Genomic DNA, 17,561 nt, shown 5'->3' with positions numbered 1-17,561 from the left:
AATGCTTAAGATGGATCCACATAACAATTTTATGTGGTAATCATCAGGTGATAAGCATCTCATGTGTGACATTTCCAGCACACTGGCAGATATTGTTTATATGTGATAAAGCTGCTCTGTCATAGCTACTACATTAAACACCTTTCAAATGACCAAGGAATCCACCGATAGCTGTAGAAATTGCATGAAAATGATGCTCCTTTCAGAACTCAGGGTCATTTGATATAGGAGATTTTTTTAGGCAGCACAACAAATCATTCCCCATTCACTCTAGACCTGGGGGGGGGGGGGAAATGGCTAGCAGCTATGACTCAAAGGCTTGTGTCTGTATCCTTCAGTAGAAACAGTGAAGCTGTTCTACACAACTTCTATCACAGTTTATCAGAAGAAAAACCCATCCACTTTGAAAGTGTAGGATAAATTTCCAAGGCATTCATTTAATCAATATTTTTCTTTCACCCGTGTGTACTTGATGATTTTGTATTTTGGGGGAAGTGAGGACATTATGTGGGCAAAGAATGAGAATGTGGTGCTTGAATCTTGTAAGGGAGAGACAGGGTTCCCCAAAAGTTGATAAATCCATAGATGAAGAACTGGGCCAGTATTGAGCTAGATGGACCAAAAGTCTGACCCCGGAGAAGGCAATTTACATTCCAATACAAAAGATGCATTAAACTAAGACCACAGTTTGAGTAGGGTAGGGAGAACCTTTTCCTGCTTACTAATCAGGGAGAAATGTTCACATGTTCATTCTCAGCCAATCAGTGACTGGTTAAACTTGCAGCTGTGGGTGAGCTACCGCAGCAGTTGCAAACTGTGCCAGTCGTGGGATGGGAGAGCTTTAAACAGCTACCATCCTCACCAGGTAAGCCTGCCAGGCCCCAGCTATGGAAGAGGGGTCTACATAAGGCCCTATGTTCAACCTAAGTCTGTTTGTTTCATTTGGTCTACTCTGAGTGTGACTTAGCTGGATGTCACTCGAAGTAACTGCTTCTTGTGTGCTCACATGGCTGTCAGGCAGCAGAGGAACCAACCCCCACAGCAGGTTCCCAGGAATGGACAAGGGAAAATCCTTACCATCTGCTTTTATTCAATATCCACAGAGAGAGCCTTGGGAATGTGGCCTCTCAGAATAATGGTGTTGCTCCAAATGAATCTCCACCCCCTCCGACTTCCTCATGAGTGATCACTACGGGTGCTGGAACATGCCCTCTGCCTTTGAGCTCTTTGCTCTTCTACTTTCAAGGCCCACCATGTTCTGGGAGATGCTCTCTAAAGACACTGAGTCCATCAGCTGTCGCTCCCCTTGTGCTTCCTCCTCCTCCTCCTCTCCCATTATTTCCCCAGCTTTCCCCCTCATCTGCCTCTGAGCTGTGACCTCCCTCAAACCCCTGTTGTAATTCTTCTTCTTTGGAAGGGTCAGGCTGTGGAGGCGGTCTCCACCATTCTTCCTCTGCCTGACAATGGTTAATGAAATTCAAAGCTACCAGGAGTATCTGTGGGGGACATGTTGTTTTGGTACAAAATGCCAAAAAGTTTTGTATATGTGTATTGGGATTTTGTAGTGGAGTTGCTTGTATTGGCTTGTGCATTTCAGATGAGGCACGTTAGATTACATTGTGAAATATGCATTTCAAACATGTGAATTTCAGTCTGTCCCCTCTGTGGACTTCCATGATATTCTGAGCAGATTCATAATGCCTCCTGTCTGCAAAGGCTCTGCATGAGGTTGGATAGAAGAATTCATACCTTCCCTGTTTAGAAAATCAGATGTGATGCAGAGTGTATACATGTATGTATAGATTCGTATCATGACAGCTCATCTAATGTTTAATGCTTTTGATACCCAGCCAGATGGGTGGGGTATTAATAAATTATTATTATTATTTAGAAAGAAAAGGAAGGATGAACGAGCAAAGATTTACCAAAATCTGCAACATGTAGAGGAATCAAACCCAAACTACAAAAGTCACAGAAAGCTGTTATAGTGTTAGTTATGTGCATAGCCTAAAGTCAGCACAGGTCTTCATTACAGCAGGGCAGCAGAAGTCAGATCCATTCTGTTCTTGTCGCTGCAGCTTTGCCAGTTATTGCTGTTCGTGTTAAAAAGTCCTCTTTAATTTCTGTTACTAATATAATTAGCAGGTCACTTCTGCAGGAAGATGATAGTTCTGCCTCACTTGAAAGTCATCAGTAATGAGAGACATCATCACCCCGGCACATCTCTCTGTAGAGTCCATCCTACAGGCATCAACATCACAATCAACCTTTTGGCTCTCAATTTAAACTCCATGCCCTGGCAGCTAACACTGTGATCAGGCAACTAAGCAGTGATATGAGCCTCCATTGTACTTCTATCTCATCACAGCTGCCACTGCTTTATGTAACAAATGGCCTTCTGGGTGCTGTATTTCTAATTCTCCTGCACTATTGCATTCTTAATGTGAATAATTAAAACAACCATTCTGAAAGCTTGTGGGGTGACTTGGGGGAAATAGTAGAATTATGCTCTCTCTCTTTTTGATTTCATTTCTGAAGAAGACCCTGGGCCAAAAAAAAAACCATTGATGAATCCTTGCCTTGGAACCAGGCAATTTAAAATAAGATTTCCTTGCACATTATCCATCCCAACCACTGAGGTCAGCAGGAGAGGCTTTCTTGCATGTCCCACCCACTTCTGAAGCTTAGCTAGTACAAAAACAAGAAAGGGCCTTTTTGGTGGTGGCATCTAGAATATGGAGTTCCTTGCTTGCCCTGGGAGATCTATTTATCCCCTTTCTGTCATTCTTAAGGACACAAGAAGAGCCCTGCTGGATCAGACCACAGACCTATCTTGTCCATCATCCTGTTCTCACAGTGGCCAACTAGGAAGTCCTCAAGCAGGACAGGAGCACAACAGCCCTCTCCCTCCATAGGCTGAAGATCTTTCTGTTTCAGGTAGCCTTTGCTAATCCCTCTAAAATGTTGATTTATTAAATGTCTCTGTTTTGTTGGTTCTGTGATTGTTTTACTTATTTTATTGCAATGCAATGTGTATGTTGCTAGTGTTAATACATGATCTGTGTTCAGAGTGGAAAGACAAGACAAAAAAAATATATAAGAAGTATTTTGTTATTGAAAGAACATTGCTAAATCTTTAAAAATCTTTTTTAAAGTTGCTAGGCAGGGACAGGGAACCCCCAAACCAATACTTACAGTGGGAGCTTATTTCCTTTAGTGGGCAAAATGTGTATTTAAATTTAAAGTTTGCTTTTGTGCCTTTTTGAATAGACAAGAAGATAAATGTTGCAAAACGCTTCATCAGCTCACTCTTAAATCTATTGCGATGGCAAGAAACTCTGATTTGAGAAATAGCTGTCTCTTGGGAACACTCCCTATGCATGCCAATGCCCATGGCCTTAAGAGGTCTGAATATTTATGGCAATGCCCATGGCTGCATTTCCTGCAAAAAGTGGTAATTACCTCTTGCACCTCGCATAAAAACAATGGAAAGTGTGTGGCCAATGCTAATGAAGCATGTGGTTCAGAATAAACCTTGTGTAGCACTGGGTGGGTTTCAAACCTATACAACAGACAGCTCTAACAAAGGAGTTGTTTAGGAGCTAGGTAACATATGTGGAGGGGATGTATACATTTAACTTCTGAGGGTTAAATGAGTTCCCCCCCCCACTTGGCGCCCAAAAGGGGAAAAGTCATATGATGTTATTGTTGAAAATGATTTGAAGGCTGCGTGATTTAAAATTATGAGAGCCAGCATAGCCAATGGTAGGGTGAGTCCTAAAATACACATCTTGGGTATCAAAGGCCAGGGCAAAGTGGAGCATCTTAATCAGTCTCTGCTGTATATGAAGTGTCAGATGCACCTCTGTGGGGACCAAACTCTACAACTTAGAGACTATCACAAAGAATGCCATGTCCCGGGCTCAGTGGCGTAGCGTGGGTTGTCAGCACCCGGGGCAAGGCAAGTAATTTGCGCCTCCTAACCCGTGGATTTGCGCCCCCTAACCCGTGGATTTGCGCCCCCTAACCTGTGGATTTGCCCTAACCCCAGATGTTGCGCCCGGTGCGGCCGGCACCCCCTGCACCCCCCACGCTACGCCACTGCCCGGGCTACCACTACCGTGAGCTTTTAAAAATGGCGGAACTACCAAGAGCCCCCTCCCAACCTCTGTTGCTCTTAGTGTTCAAAGGGGCCTGTAGCGAAGGATGCTTTATTTCGTATATTTGGGACCTGAGTCATCAAGGGCTTCAAACACTGACGTGAGCACTTTGAAATGGGCCAGGAAAAGAACTGGCAACCGGTGCTGCTGTTTTAAAACAGGTTATGTGGGTTCTAAAGGGAACTCCAGCCAGCAATCTGACTGCTGCCAGATTAATCTGATTGCCTCCTTAGATGCTATTTAGGGAAGGTCATAGGTGAGATGTAATTTGGTTAAAATTGGAGAGTTGCAGAAATGAGGGCTTGTGTATTTCATGGACCACCTCTATTTTCTGCCATGAATAAAGCACATCTCAGCTGGTTTAGAGAACCTAGTGAGCCAATGGTGTTGGGTGTAAGGAGAATTATGCCTCGATTGACAAACTATGCTGTTGATAGCATCTGTGAAAAGATGATTAACTAATGAATTAATGTTGCAAGTTTTATATACCACTTATAATAAAACCTCAAAAAGGAATTTAAAAAAACAAAAAGAATTTTAAAAATTATCAATAAAAGAAAAACAGTTTTAAAAATTCAAAAAATCAACAATAAGCTAAAAACCAGATTGAAACACATGCCAGCATTCTACATGTTTGGATAGGCTTGCCTAAACAAAAATGTTTTAAGCAAGAGGTTAAAAGAGTATGGTGAAGATGCTTGCCTGATGTCAATAGGCAGGAAGTTCAAAAGTGTGGATGCTGCCATAATAAATATCAATTCCTTACAAATGTAGAACGAGTATTATGCAGCCTCTGTAGCAGTGCCTGCTCCTTAAATCAAAGTGATTGAGTGGGCATAGATGGGGTAAGGCTATTTCTCAAGTAATCTGATCACAAACTGTTAAGGGAATGATATACAAATAGTAAGGGAAGCCACACCATTGCCTGAACTACTGTGGCCAAGTTCCCGGTCATAGCTCAGAGCTGGTGAAAAGTGCTTCTAAAATGGTTTAAGCTTTTTCTTTTTATATCAAAATTTCCAACTGCTTCTTTTCACCACCAGCTAGGTTCTCTCCAGCAGCCTATCACGCAGCCAAGCGTATTTTGTTTCCAATTTGGAGCTGCCTGCCTTTGAGTTTGTTGTCTGCTTGGCAGCCGTTTGTCCTCTACAGCTTCCCTACGCAGACAGCACCTGTACTAATTAAGTAACAATCAGCAATCTGACTGCAAACCACCTGGGAAATCTCTCATTAAGATTTATTGGGAAGCATTTTCGTGGCATTTTATTGCCAGGGTTCATTCTGATTGTGCCTTTATGTTAACCAGGTATTTCCAAATAGACCTCTTTCCCCTTGTTCCATTAGGTTCTTTCTTGTTTTTGTAGAGCGCGGCCCTTTACTGTTTTACTGTTTCCCCTGCTGGTTAAACAGGAGGTGACAGACACAGGGCAGTAATAGTCAGGCACCTGTTTTGTCTGAACAATAAAATGTATGTGTTGGGTTTTTGTTTTTGTTTTTTAAGCACCCTGCATGGTATAATTGTGAGCCTGAGGAGATTAAGGGAGAAGAACAAAGGGAGAAGGAAGGGAGAAGAACAAAGTGAGAATATAGATTGCAAAATGTTCCGTGGTGACGAAACAGAGTTGACAACTCCTTCCTGGGAGGGCTGCTGTCCATCTACAGGGATGGAGAACCTGGGGTCCTTAAGATGTTGTTGGACAACAACATTTCTCCCCCAGTTGTGTATTCTGGGGAACCCCCCCCCCTCGAAACATCATACATACATCACAGAAGGAGGTGGTCAACAGCAGAGGAGGCGGTCTACAGCAGAAATCCTGTTTACCTGATATGGTCACTGATTTCATTACCTGAGCAGTCTGGCTATTTGTTTGTGATGGTAAATACTCAGTTCCTGAATCCAGGTCACAGGCTCACCCTATTCATACACATATACGCCCTTAAGACAGGATTTGTGAGCAAAGAGACAATGGGGAGATTTTCCTATTTCCTTCCTCCTTGCAGAGAAATATTTGAGGTCAATTTGGGAGTCAAAATGGCTTCAGGATTATTTTCCTGTACTGTTTCAGACCTGTGGTTTATATATTTATGTATTTGTTTGCCTGGTACATTTATGAACATTTATTTTATATCTTAGACTTTATAATTTTCATAACAGTCACATTTACAAATTATATTCCTGTAAAGCAAGTGTGTGGGAAATTTTTGGCTCTGGGGACCAGCTCTTTATCTAACCGCACTCCATGGACCAACTTTGATGGCTGGGCAGGGAAACCACCTGTCAAACACATGACATTGTATGGATAATACTAATAGTACTACTGCTGCTGCTACTACTACTTCTACTACTACTAATTCCCTCTCTTGCAATTTTGCAAAATTGCATGAAAATGATCTTCATTCGTTGCCTTTCTAGCAATTCTAAATGATACATGTCTGGATTCTGAAAATATATAGGCACCCATAATATAATTAACGATATCTATTTTTCATAGAAGAGAATAATACTCTTTCTTTAACATGTGAACTCTAATGTTCCCATGCTCCCAGCTCTTCATTTTCAAAGCTGGCTTATATTGTTGTTTAACAGGACCCGACACTCATGGACTTGAGCACAGCTTCAACCCATTTGGTGCTGGTGCTGGTGACTTTGAACAGGCATTGGGAAGCAGATGTGCACTGTTCTCTGTAATTACTTTCTGCTCTCGTCTTGCCCTTTGCTGTCTGTTTGAAATTTAACCTTAATAGAATCAGAATGGCATTTACCCAGGGATCATCTCCAGAATGCTTGGAACTCACGGAAATAAAGGTTAGACTCTCAACCAACTTCTCCAATCTAATGTTTTCATGGCTGAAATTGTTTAAAGTGTTTTTAATAATAATAAAAAACAAGAAGAAGAATTAGGAGAGCTGTGTGTTTGTTGCAAGAGTTTAAGGTAGAAGGCTTTAAATCAAATTGAATAACACACCATATTATAAGTTTCTTGTAGTATAGTGCTAAAAGGCTGGTTTCATGCAACAGGTTTCTGCTGAAGCTTTGGCAGGCAGATTAGCAATGGAAAGGGAATATTTTGTACAGGATTATCACTGATCAGCCTCCATGTACATACTCCAGACAAAATATTTGTGGGCTAGCATGCCATAAAATGCCCACTTGTCATGGTCTCAGCAACAGACCATTACTAGATGGGGAGGGGGGACAACTTGAAGGCAGATGAAATCTCAAATCCAAAGCTTTGCTAAACTTGTAAGGCAGAATGTGTTGTGGGGGGGGGGGGGTTTCCTTCCATCCTTCCTTCCTTCCTTCCATTTTCCTTCCATCAGTGTCTCCCCACCTCCCACAATTCCTTCGCATTGGTCCTAACAGGAAGAGAAAGAAGTAGGCAAGCCCCTGGGCCAATGTACTTTCTACCCTGATTCAGGGGAACAGGAGAATTGGGTTCACTGGATCTAAAGCCATTCCTGATCTGCCTCTGCAATATCACCACACCACCCCGCCTCCCCTGTGGAAGTAGCCACTGCGAAGGAACAATGGCATCAGTTCTTTCCATGCAGCCTCCAAGGGTAGATCTCCTCCACCAATGAGGAGGGAGTTCTGCAAAATCCTATGGCTCTGGGACAATCTTCCATTGACCATAAGACTGTACCCTAAAAGCATTTCCTAGCAGTTGCTGGACTCCATAGGCCTTTGGTCTGTTTCAGCAGGGCTCTTACGTTTTTGCTCAGACTGCTTTGGGAGTTTGGGGAAAGAAAATTTATTTTAATTTGCAACTTCTGCATACCTTTGAACCCCCACCCCCTCAATACAGGGGGAGCAGAAACTACTTGCTCTCTTATTTTTGGGTGGACCACTTTGGCTCCCAAACTGGATTTGTTATGAGAGGTAATGATAAATAGATAGTAGGTGTTCCGATTGCCCTGGTAGACCTAGGGAATCACAAATGTGTCATATATAGATTAAAGGAACACTAATTATTTCACAGCAAGGCCTGTTACATAATTACTTGTGCAGGAGTTGATATTTGAACAGTTTAAAAGTTTAAAGTAAGCTTAAAAAGCTGGAAGCAGTGTAAAATATTAAATTGCCATTATTTTAAAACAATGAAGCTCTTTTAAATGTGTGTGTGTGTGTTTACTCATACTAAACCTTGCAATAAACTATCTCCACTTACTTTTTCAGAAAGGTATAAAAAACTGAGTGTCTGCATTCCAAAGAGAATAAGTACTGGTATTAAAATTGTGACTTGAGACTCCTTGTATTGCCTTGAGAGAAAACATCCATTTTAGTATGAGACAGAAAATACTCATTTGTGGTCAACGACATCTGGCACATTGGATAACTTGCCTCATTAAAATTTTATTCACAGGTAGGTGTTCCAGTGTGCACATTATGGTATACAAACACATGTTCTTGCTGCCAACTGCTCAATTTTAAGGGCTTCCTCTAGTATAGTAGTTTACCTTATAAACTGAGAGAATTGTTTTTCAGTTAAACATTAATAGAAATATTTATTATTATATAAAAAAACAATTGCATATATAAAAGCAGTTGAATAATTTCATATATAAAGAATATTAAAAACCATTACATATTCAATGAAAAATAATATTATTTAATCATGTAACAAGAACAAGAAAACATATAACAAGAAAACCAGATATATATTTCCCCCCTCAGAGTTCTTTATTGCTCATTGTCAATGGCTTTCGTCTTGGCAAATATGAAGTGTGTGTGTGGGGGGGTATTTTCTTGTGATCATGTCACTGGAAAAACAAAATGAAAAAAATGCCTTTTCCATTTTTTGTTGATTCTTGTTGAATGTCAGGTTGAAGATGATTACTAAGATTTATCTACAACAGTGAAAGATTTAGGGGTCCAGGTGTTGTGCTTGTCATCCCCTCATGTAGAAGGAAAAGATCCAAGCGAGATGAAATGCAGCTCAAAAGTGAACAGATGGCAAAAACAGATAGGCTTTGGCTCTAAGGGTCAAAGGATGGTGCTTCAGGAAGTCAAACTACTGATTAGGGAATAAACATCAAAAAGTTGATGCCAGTGAAAGTACTCTGAGCTATTAATAGAGTAACAAAGTAGGGTAAGCTTTGAACAAGTTTATGGAGTCACCAAGGATGATGGCACTGATTTGCAAAAAGAAGCAATGTAGAAATTCATCTGAGCATGGACAATAGGAGTGTCAATAGTAGTAGTGTCAAGGAGGCAGCAAATCTTGGATGATTCTGAATATATACCCACAGGAATTGCTGTACATAATCAGGAAAAATGCAGATGATGCCCCCCCCCTTAAAACAAGTAGCCAGTGTTGGAATTCTAAGTCAACAAAAACATAAGAGACAATCGATGTATTACAACAAATTTTGTCTCCTAGCAGGTCATCATTTGATGTTAAGCACCCAAGTCAGGAGAACATAAATAGAAGAGGGCTTCTGGATCAGACTAAAGCAGTGTTTCCCAACCTTTTTTGGGCAAAGGCACACTTGTTTCATGAAAAAAATCTCGAGGCACACCACCATTACAGCCCCGTGACGTCAGCGCGCAGCGTCACGCCGGGAGGGACGCACGAAAGTGTAAGTTTCAATTTTTTCCCCTCCCCCTTGCCTTCCTTCTGTGCCAACCGCCAAAAAGCCAAGAAAAAAGCCAAGACTTTAGGGCAGCAGGTCGACACGGAAGAAGCTCCTACCTAAGGACAGGTGCGACGGCCGTGTCCTCTTCTGCCACACTTGGCAGCCCTGCCTCACGGTCGTGACTCCCACCCTGATTTCTCCCCGCAGGTCGAGCGGCACAGGCAGCCCAATGTGTCCAGCCCAGACACAAGCCCCGCTTCCCCACTCTAGATCCTGAACGCGACCAAGTGCTCTGGACTCCCGAGCAGGATGGGAAAGAGGACTCGCATCTGGTAGCCTCCGGGCTCCTCGCCTGCTCGAGGGATGGCATTGTAGGCAAGCTGCCGGCCCTCGCCATCGCCGCCCCCTCATGCGAGTGGACCTGCCCGGAGTGGTGGGCCGGGGGAGGCTCGCTCTCTGTGGGGATGTGGCCCGCACGCGCGGCCCCGCTTCCTCCTGCCCAGGGCTGAGCTCCTTACCCGCAATCTCGGTCTCGTGCACGCGGATCCCACTTATTCTGAAGCTCGCGCCACTAGCCGGGGCTCTCACACCATGCCAGGGCGAGGCGGCGAGGCCCACTGACGTCATCGCGGCTCGTCGCCGCCCTCGACTTCCCTGTTCCCTCCCCTCCCTCGGGTCGCCGTGGTAACCGAGGACTGCAAGCTGCTCGGGCGAGCGTGGGGCATTAAGTGGGAGAAGGAAAATTAAAATTAAAACTCGCCTGAAGGCCGCCTCTCCGGATACAGTGGTGCCTCGCAAGACGAAATTAATTCGTTCCGCAAGTCTCTTCGTCTTGCAAGTTTTTCGTCCTGCGATGCACGGTTTCCCATAGGAATGCATTGAAAATCAATTAATGCATTCCTAGGGAAACCGCCTTCAGACCAGGTCCGGGGACAGTCTGTCCCCCGACCTCTTTTGAAGGCTGGGGGGGGGACAAGGGCTTTTCTTCCCACCCCCAGCATTTTAAAAAACCCCGGGACAGCGGAGGACTTCTCCACTGTCCGGGGCAATCTTAAAATGCTAGCGGGCGGCATTTTAAAATCGCCCGGGACAGCGGAGGACTTCTCCGCTGTCCGGGGCGATTTAAAAGCCCCTGGGAAGGCAGGCAGGGGGGACAAAGACCTTTGCCCCCCGCCAGCCTTCAGAAGAGGTCCTGGACCTCTTCTGAAGGACGGCGGGGGTCAAAAGTCTTTGCTCCCCCCTGCCTGCCTTCCTGGGAGAGCGGAGAAAGGCAGTGCGTTTCTCCGCTCTCCCGGGAAGGCAGGCAGGGGTGAAAGTCTTTGCTCCCCCCCGCCTGCCTTCAAAAGCCGTCGGGGACAGCGGAGAAACGCGCTGCCTTTCTCTGCTCTCCCGGGAAGGCAGGCAGGGGGGAGCAAAGACTTTCGCCCCCGCCCGCCTTCAGAAGAGGTCCAGGACCTCTTCTGAAGGCGGGCGGGGGCGAAAGCCTTTGCTCCCCCCTGCCTGCCTTCCCGGGAGAGCGGAGAAAGGCAGCGCGTTTCTCCGCTGTCCTGGATGGCTTTTGAAGGCAGGCAGGGGGGAGCAAGGACTTTCGCCCCCCGCCCACCTTCAGAAGAGGTCCTTGACCTCTTCTGAAGGCGGGCGGGGGCGAAAGCCTTTGCTCCCCCCTGCCTGCCTTCCCGGGAGGGCGGAGAAAGGCAGCGCGTTTCTCCGCTGTCCCGGACGGCTTTTGAAGGCAGGCTTTTGAAAGCCGTCCGGGACAGCGGAGAAACCCAGCGCGCCCTTCCCGCTGCCCCCCGACTTGGCTGGAAGGCTGGCGGGGGGAGAAGCCTGCTCCTCCCCGTCGCCAGCCCCACAAACTCGGGGGACAGCGGGAGAGGCGCAGCGCGCCCTTGCCGCTGCCCCCCGACTTGGCTGGAAGGCTGGCGGGGGGAGAAGCCTGCTCCTCCCCATCGCCAGCCCTGCAAACTCGGGGGACAGCGAGAGAGGCGCAGCGCGCCATCCCGCTGTCTCCCGACATGGTTTGGAGGCTGGCGGAGGGCTTCCTCCTCCCCCAGCCCCGCAAGCTCCCAGAGCGATGCCAAAGCTGCCCGCAGCTTCGGCATGGCTCTGGGTCCCGTTCTGGGGGAGGGGGAAGCTCGGGCTTCCCCCGCCCCAGCCCCACGCCTGGCGGTGGGGGAATAATTTTTCCCCCTTTATTCCCCCCCCCCCGCCAATTTTTCCCGCGGCACACCAGGCAACGTATCGCGGCACACTAGTGTGCCGCGGAACACCGGTTGGGAAACATTGGACTAAAGGACCATCTAGTGCAGAATTGGGTTCCTGCAATGGCCACCACCGATACCTAAGGGAAGCTTGCAAGCAGGATATGAGTGCCCAGGTTCCTCAGCCACTGATATTCAGAGGCCGACTCTCTCCAATAATGAAAGAAATAGAGCTATCATAAGTAGTAGTCATGGGTGGCCTTATCCTCCATGAAAGAGGTGAGCCAAATGTATGATAAACACACAAAGTGAAGCATGTTGGGGGCATGTTCTTTTGATTAAATCAAAATCAAAATAAATGAAATTTTAAAAAATAAACTGATAACTAATTTTCTAAAAGTTTTATTGTTTTCTCTCATCCTAACAGATTTAAAAAGTTAAATATTCAGATGTCTAGATTATAATATTCACATTGATTTGTCCAGCACCCCCACTGCTCTTAACCCACAAGTTTGTGCTGAACATTCTTAGATGAATCTAAAGTGGTGACAGTTATCATCCCAATTTTGGCTAAGAGTTAAAATAATAAAAATGCTAAGTGGCATTGAAACTGATTGAAACTGTGCCTGATTGTTTCGGACAAATACTGAGTGGGGATATTTGGGGTAAAATATCCCTGTACTGATGGAGGTTGTGGAATTATGTAAGTTCATTTCCCTCACATTCCTACACTTCTGTCGCTCTGTTTCCATGCACCAAAACCTTGTCCCAGATTGGTCCAAGTCCATAATTACTGTATTTTCTTAAAATAAGTACATTCGCAACTATGCAATGCATGGGTCCTATACAACTATTTACATATTTATCTATCCATCTTCCAGCTGGAAAATTGAATGCGAAAATGGGAATAACTAAGGTACTGCACACACCCACATTGCAAATTGAAATACTTCTCTGAGTATACACATGTATCTAGTAACATTATAGTGGAAGTAGTTCAAGTCTTGTTCAGAGCAGATTTTGTTCCACAGCAAGTAGAGGTGAAAATGTAAGTGAAATAACATTGACAAATTCTGGTTTGGATGAAAATTGAAACAGACAGAAAAATTGTTCATCTAGCCTGGCAAGTTCCCAAGCAGTCATCGCTGTGGAAATCAACCTTCACATGAAAGCAGCCAGAGGTTTAGTGCCTTTGAACATGCCCTGATAGTGAGAGGTCTTGTAGGCCACCAGTAGGGACGGGGGAATCTGCCAGTTTCAGTTTCTTTCAGTTTCTCACTTTTCTAATTGTAAATTCACTTCACATTTCTGCATTGGTTTTCAATGGAAAAAAGTAAAGGATTTCCCCAAGCATTTTAGTGTGAATTTTTCCTAATATACACATTTTAGTATGCAAATTTCCCTAATATAACATATTTTCTTGTATGCTATTTTCCCAAACATATGCATTTAGTGCACACTTTCCCCTAATACTCACATTTTCACTCATTTCTTTGGCTGCAGAACCGTACTGCAATATTTAGAGAAAAGTGAATTTTCAAGGATGGTTGCCTTTGAGTTTGTGCATTGTTTCAGGAAATGTGGATTCACCTCAAAATGAACTGAATCTCTCCTGTAGACCTAACTGTCCTGTGAGTATTTATTATCTAGTACTTCAAAACTGATGGTGGCAGTTTCCCCAGTATTTTAAGGCAACGGATTCTGTATTCATTGACACTGCTAAATTTCTCTAAGCAATTGTGCAGTGTGTGGTCCGAGCACAACAGCCATTTCCATGGTTGAAGTTGTTGAGAAAAGTACAGTTGCAATCACACACATGGCTTGCCAGTTCGGTTTGCACCGACATCTCTCCACACTGTTGTGTATGATTGTGTAGAGGAGTCTAGAAGTGAGAACCACTCCACTGTGTAATGAAGTGCTCCCCTTATTTTCCGCCTTAAGTCTGCTGCCAACTGTATGGCTATTGATGGCAGGCCCTGGAAATATGAGGCAATAGCACACCCGTCTCCTGTTTGATTGCTAACTTGTCATATTTGTTATGGCATAGCAAATACACTCATGGGATAAAATATGACTTCATGTTGACTTAATCCAGTCTATTTTGGCTGTGTGAAAATACCCTTCGCAGTCACCTTCCTTGGCATTTCTGTTCATATGTTCATGAATTGGCCATAAAAACAATCAAAGTTAATGGGAAGACTCCTATAGGTTTTAAATGTGCTGTGACTCAGCCCCCCAAATGTCCAGTATTATCACAACGGCCACACAAGGATCATCAAAACCAATGAAAAAACTTAACCTTGCTCCTATGGACCACTGAGGAAATGAAACACATTTGCAGGCCTGTATAATGAATGTGGCTGAAGTAATTTAGTAAAGACATTATCATGGTGGTAAGCAGGCTTAGGACTTAACTATTGATTTCCTGTCTCTTAATTGTTTTGATGAGGGCTGATGCACTTGAATAACCTTAACTGGCTTTTTGAGCTAGAGTTTTCTCCCCCCCCCCCCCAAGTTGGGAGGACAATGTAAACTGTAATAGTTTTAATTAGACCTTTTCCTGTTTTGTTTAGTTCATAACCTGAAAGGGCAACTGAGCAATAAAATGGCAGCAGCAATGTTACAACTCAGCATATAAAGGGCTGTGTGTGCTCTGTGCCAAAATAAAAAAGGGTTTCTGCTGAAGAAAGAAACTCAGATCTTGTGAGAAGAAGCAGAATAGCAGCAAACAGAGCAAAATGTAGAATTTTACATTCATGTTAATGTCTTACCTAATTAATTTATTTCCCAGAAATTTTTCCACAATGATTTAAAAAATACTTGAGAAATGAAGGGAGAGAGGGTCATGCAGAGAGCCAAAGCAGACATACTAAGCACTTTTAAAAGATTTGCTCTGCTAAACTCATTTCAAATTTCACCAGACCTTCTGGGGTTTTTTCCATATTATGAGAGCTAGAAACTCATTTATTTAAAGAAAGTGAAAGCTAAGATTCTCAGGGAGCCAAATTCCATTTGTGGTCAACACAATGGATGTACACAGAGAAAATTTACAGATCTGGTGTTTAAAGTGTTCTTTTCTGACATAATATGAAGAAAGCCATTTAACTAAACTTTGAATACAAGTATCTGCAAAAGACCTGTTTTGTGGTGGCCCCACAGCTCTGGAACTCATCACCAAATGAATTCAAAATGCTGGTTTTGACCTGTAAAACTTTATAAAGCTTGGAACCCTAATATGTCTCCCAGTATGAACCCTCTCATTTTTGGAGGCCTACCTCCAAGTGACCCTGGTGGTAGAGATGCAGAGAGTGGCCACAAAAGAAAACCTCTGTAGTGCTCCCTCAGTTGTGGAATGCTCTCCCTAGGAAAGTCTGCCTAGTGTTAACATCACCATGTTTTGGGCACCACATCAAGACCTTCCTTTGCTTCCAGGCCAATGAATTTCTCGGGTGATTGATCTAAGGTAGAATTAAGGTAACCAGTGAAGCACTTTTAAGACTGGTGCGATGGATGGAAAGGAGACTGTGGCAGTACTTCATACTGCACTGACTAAACCTTCCAAATGGCCTTGAAAGGCAACCCAATTGCAGTAATCCAAGTAGAAAATTACCAGAACAGGGAAAGGTATTTATAGATGGGAGTTCTAGTCCAAAACTTCTGGAGGCCACTAGGTTGGGAAATACTGATTATGGTACCTCTCTAACAATTCATTTGTGCAAAATATGTAGTTAGCCCCTTCGCCTTCTGCTACCTGAACTGACCCAACAGCATTAACTTTCTGAGTAGCAGGAAATCCATGACTATGTTATTTATTATTCATGCTTCTTTGAATAAAAGGAATAAAATAAAGGCCATGGTTAACATTATTTGCAGACACCTCTTCTAATATTGTGGATGCTGCTAGCAAAAGAAACACCAAAATTTGTTTTTTAAAGAACTGTGAACATAAGTGGTGCTCTGAACTCATAGATTTCTTTTCTCTCTGATTAAGCTATCAAAATATATTCTTGGAGCATAGAGAAAACTAATACATGATATTTCTCTATAGCTCAGTGACACTAGCAATAAAGGATTTCATTCTCTATAATGAACAATAAATGAGTAAAATGTGCTGCAGTAATAAGAAAAGAGGAGGCCAGATAAAAATAATCCTTGAAGTTTCATTAGTAGTTTTGTACCATGTGCAGAGTCTTGCTAATGGTCTTGGATCATACAAATAAACTTCTGCAGCAAAGAATGGGTGGTTTTCAATGAGATTTTACTCAGAGTAGACCCAATGAAATGACCATGACTAAATTAGGTCCTTTAATTTCAACAGGTCTACTCTGAGTAAAATTCAGTTGAATACCATCCTCTGTGTTGTTCTCTTTTCTCTGTCAGTCCAAAAAGGAAGAGTTGATCCAGCCTCAGTTCCAGAGACAAAAGCTGTCATAAGCCACATTATTTTCTGTTAGCTTCAATAGGATTACAGTGATTAATTTGCATTCCAATTAATATGCAAGACAATCCGAAATCACTGGCCATGTCACCCAGGCTGGATTATGTAGATCAGTGTGTGGAGAACTGCTGTGTAAATTATCCTGACCTGAAGTAGGAGCTTGTGCTTGATATAATTTTGCTCTTTTTAGACACTGGTTCCCTAATGTTTCAAAATGGAAAGAGATGTGAACTGCAATGTTGGATACCAAAACAGGGAGCGCATTACAAATTTTAGAGTCCAAATAGTATATGATGCTTAAAGAAGTAAAATAAAATTAATGAAGATTAACTTGCCTCAGAGCAGTCATCCTAGAGCTGTGTGGGTACATCTCAGTGACCAGAACCTGTTAGGATATTTCCGTTCCACCTTAAGAGAGAGCAGGCTTGTGAGTCACAGAGTCTGCGTATTTCCTGTTACAGGATGTTTATGTTTGCTGTTTCCTTTCGTTTTCAGTCGGTCAGAGGCACTGACACAGAACAGTCATGTTTTTCCTTTGTTCTGTTCAACGCTAAATAAAGTCTGAAAATTATGCTCTTCTGCGGTGCAAGCTTTCTGGTTGCTGTTTCTGCTGATAAACAGTGTGCACAAGCCTGGAATGTGGCAATCTATTTCTGAGGCTTCGTGTCGCTAACTGCTGGATCTGCCTGACTACGGGAGATCGATGGACGTCCGACAGCCGGCTTGGGGCCATGATGGACAATATCTCCCTGGCAGTTTCCCAACAACAAGGTTTCGGGCCCAGATTCACAGCACCTACAGGAGAGTAAAGCTGCAACAGACTGCGTTTGAGAGGTACGTGGGAAAAGCGAAAGAAAGGGAGGCTTTTCTGTTTTACCTCGGACGGAGCGTTTGATGTCCGGCAAGGCTTAATTGGCCTGGGAGCCGAGCCAAAAGGCATCGTGATTAATGGCTGCCAAGATAAGGAGTCTCTGAAGTTTAAAAAGACTCACGGCTAAAGCAGAAAGCTGGAAATGGAGTTTTTCCAAGCTTCTGAGGCAAATGCTGAATGCCTTAAGTTACATGGGCAGAATTATGAAACCTGGGCAAAATGGTGTGAGAGTTTGCTGCGTCAGTTTAGGGTGTGGCATACCGTGAGTGAGGCCCCCCCAGTTCCTCTGACAGAGAGATGGAAAGCCGATGATT

Source organism: Podarcis muralis, chromosome 3 (assembly GCF_964188315.1).
Source record: "Podarcis muralis chromosome 3, rPodMur119.hap1.1, whole genome shotgun sequence".
NCBI classification, from domain to species: Eukaryota; Metazoa; Chordata; class Lepidosauria; order Squamata; family Lacertidae; genus Podarcis; species Podarcis muralis.
Note: the sequence above shows the minus strand (reverse complement) of the source record.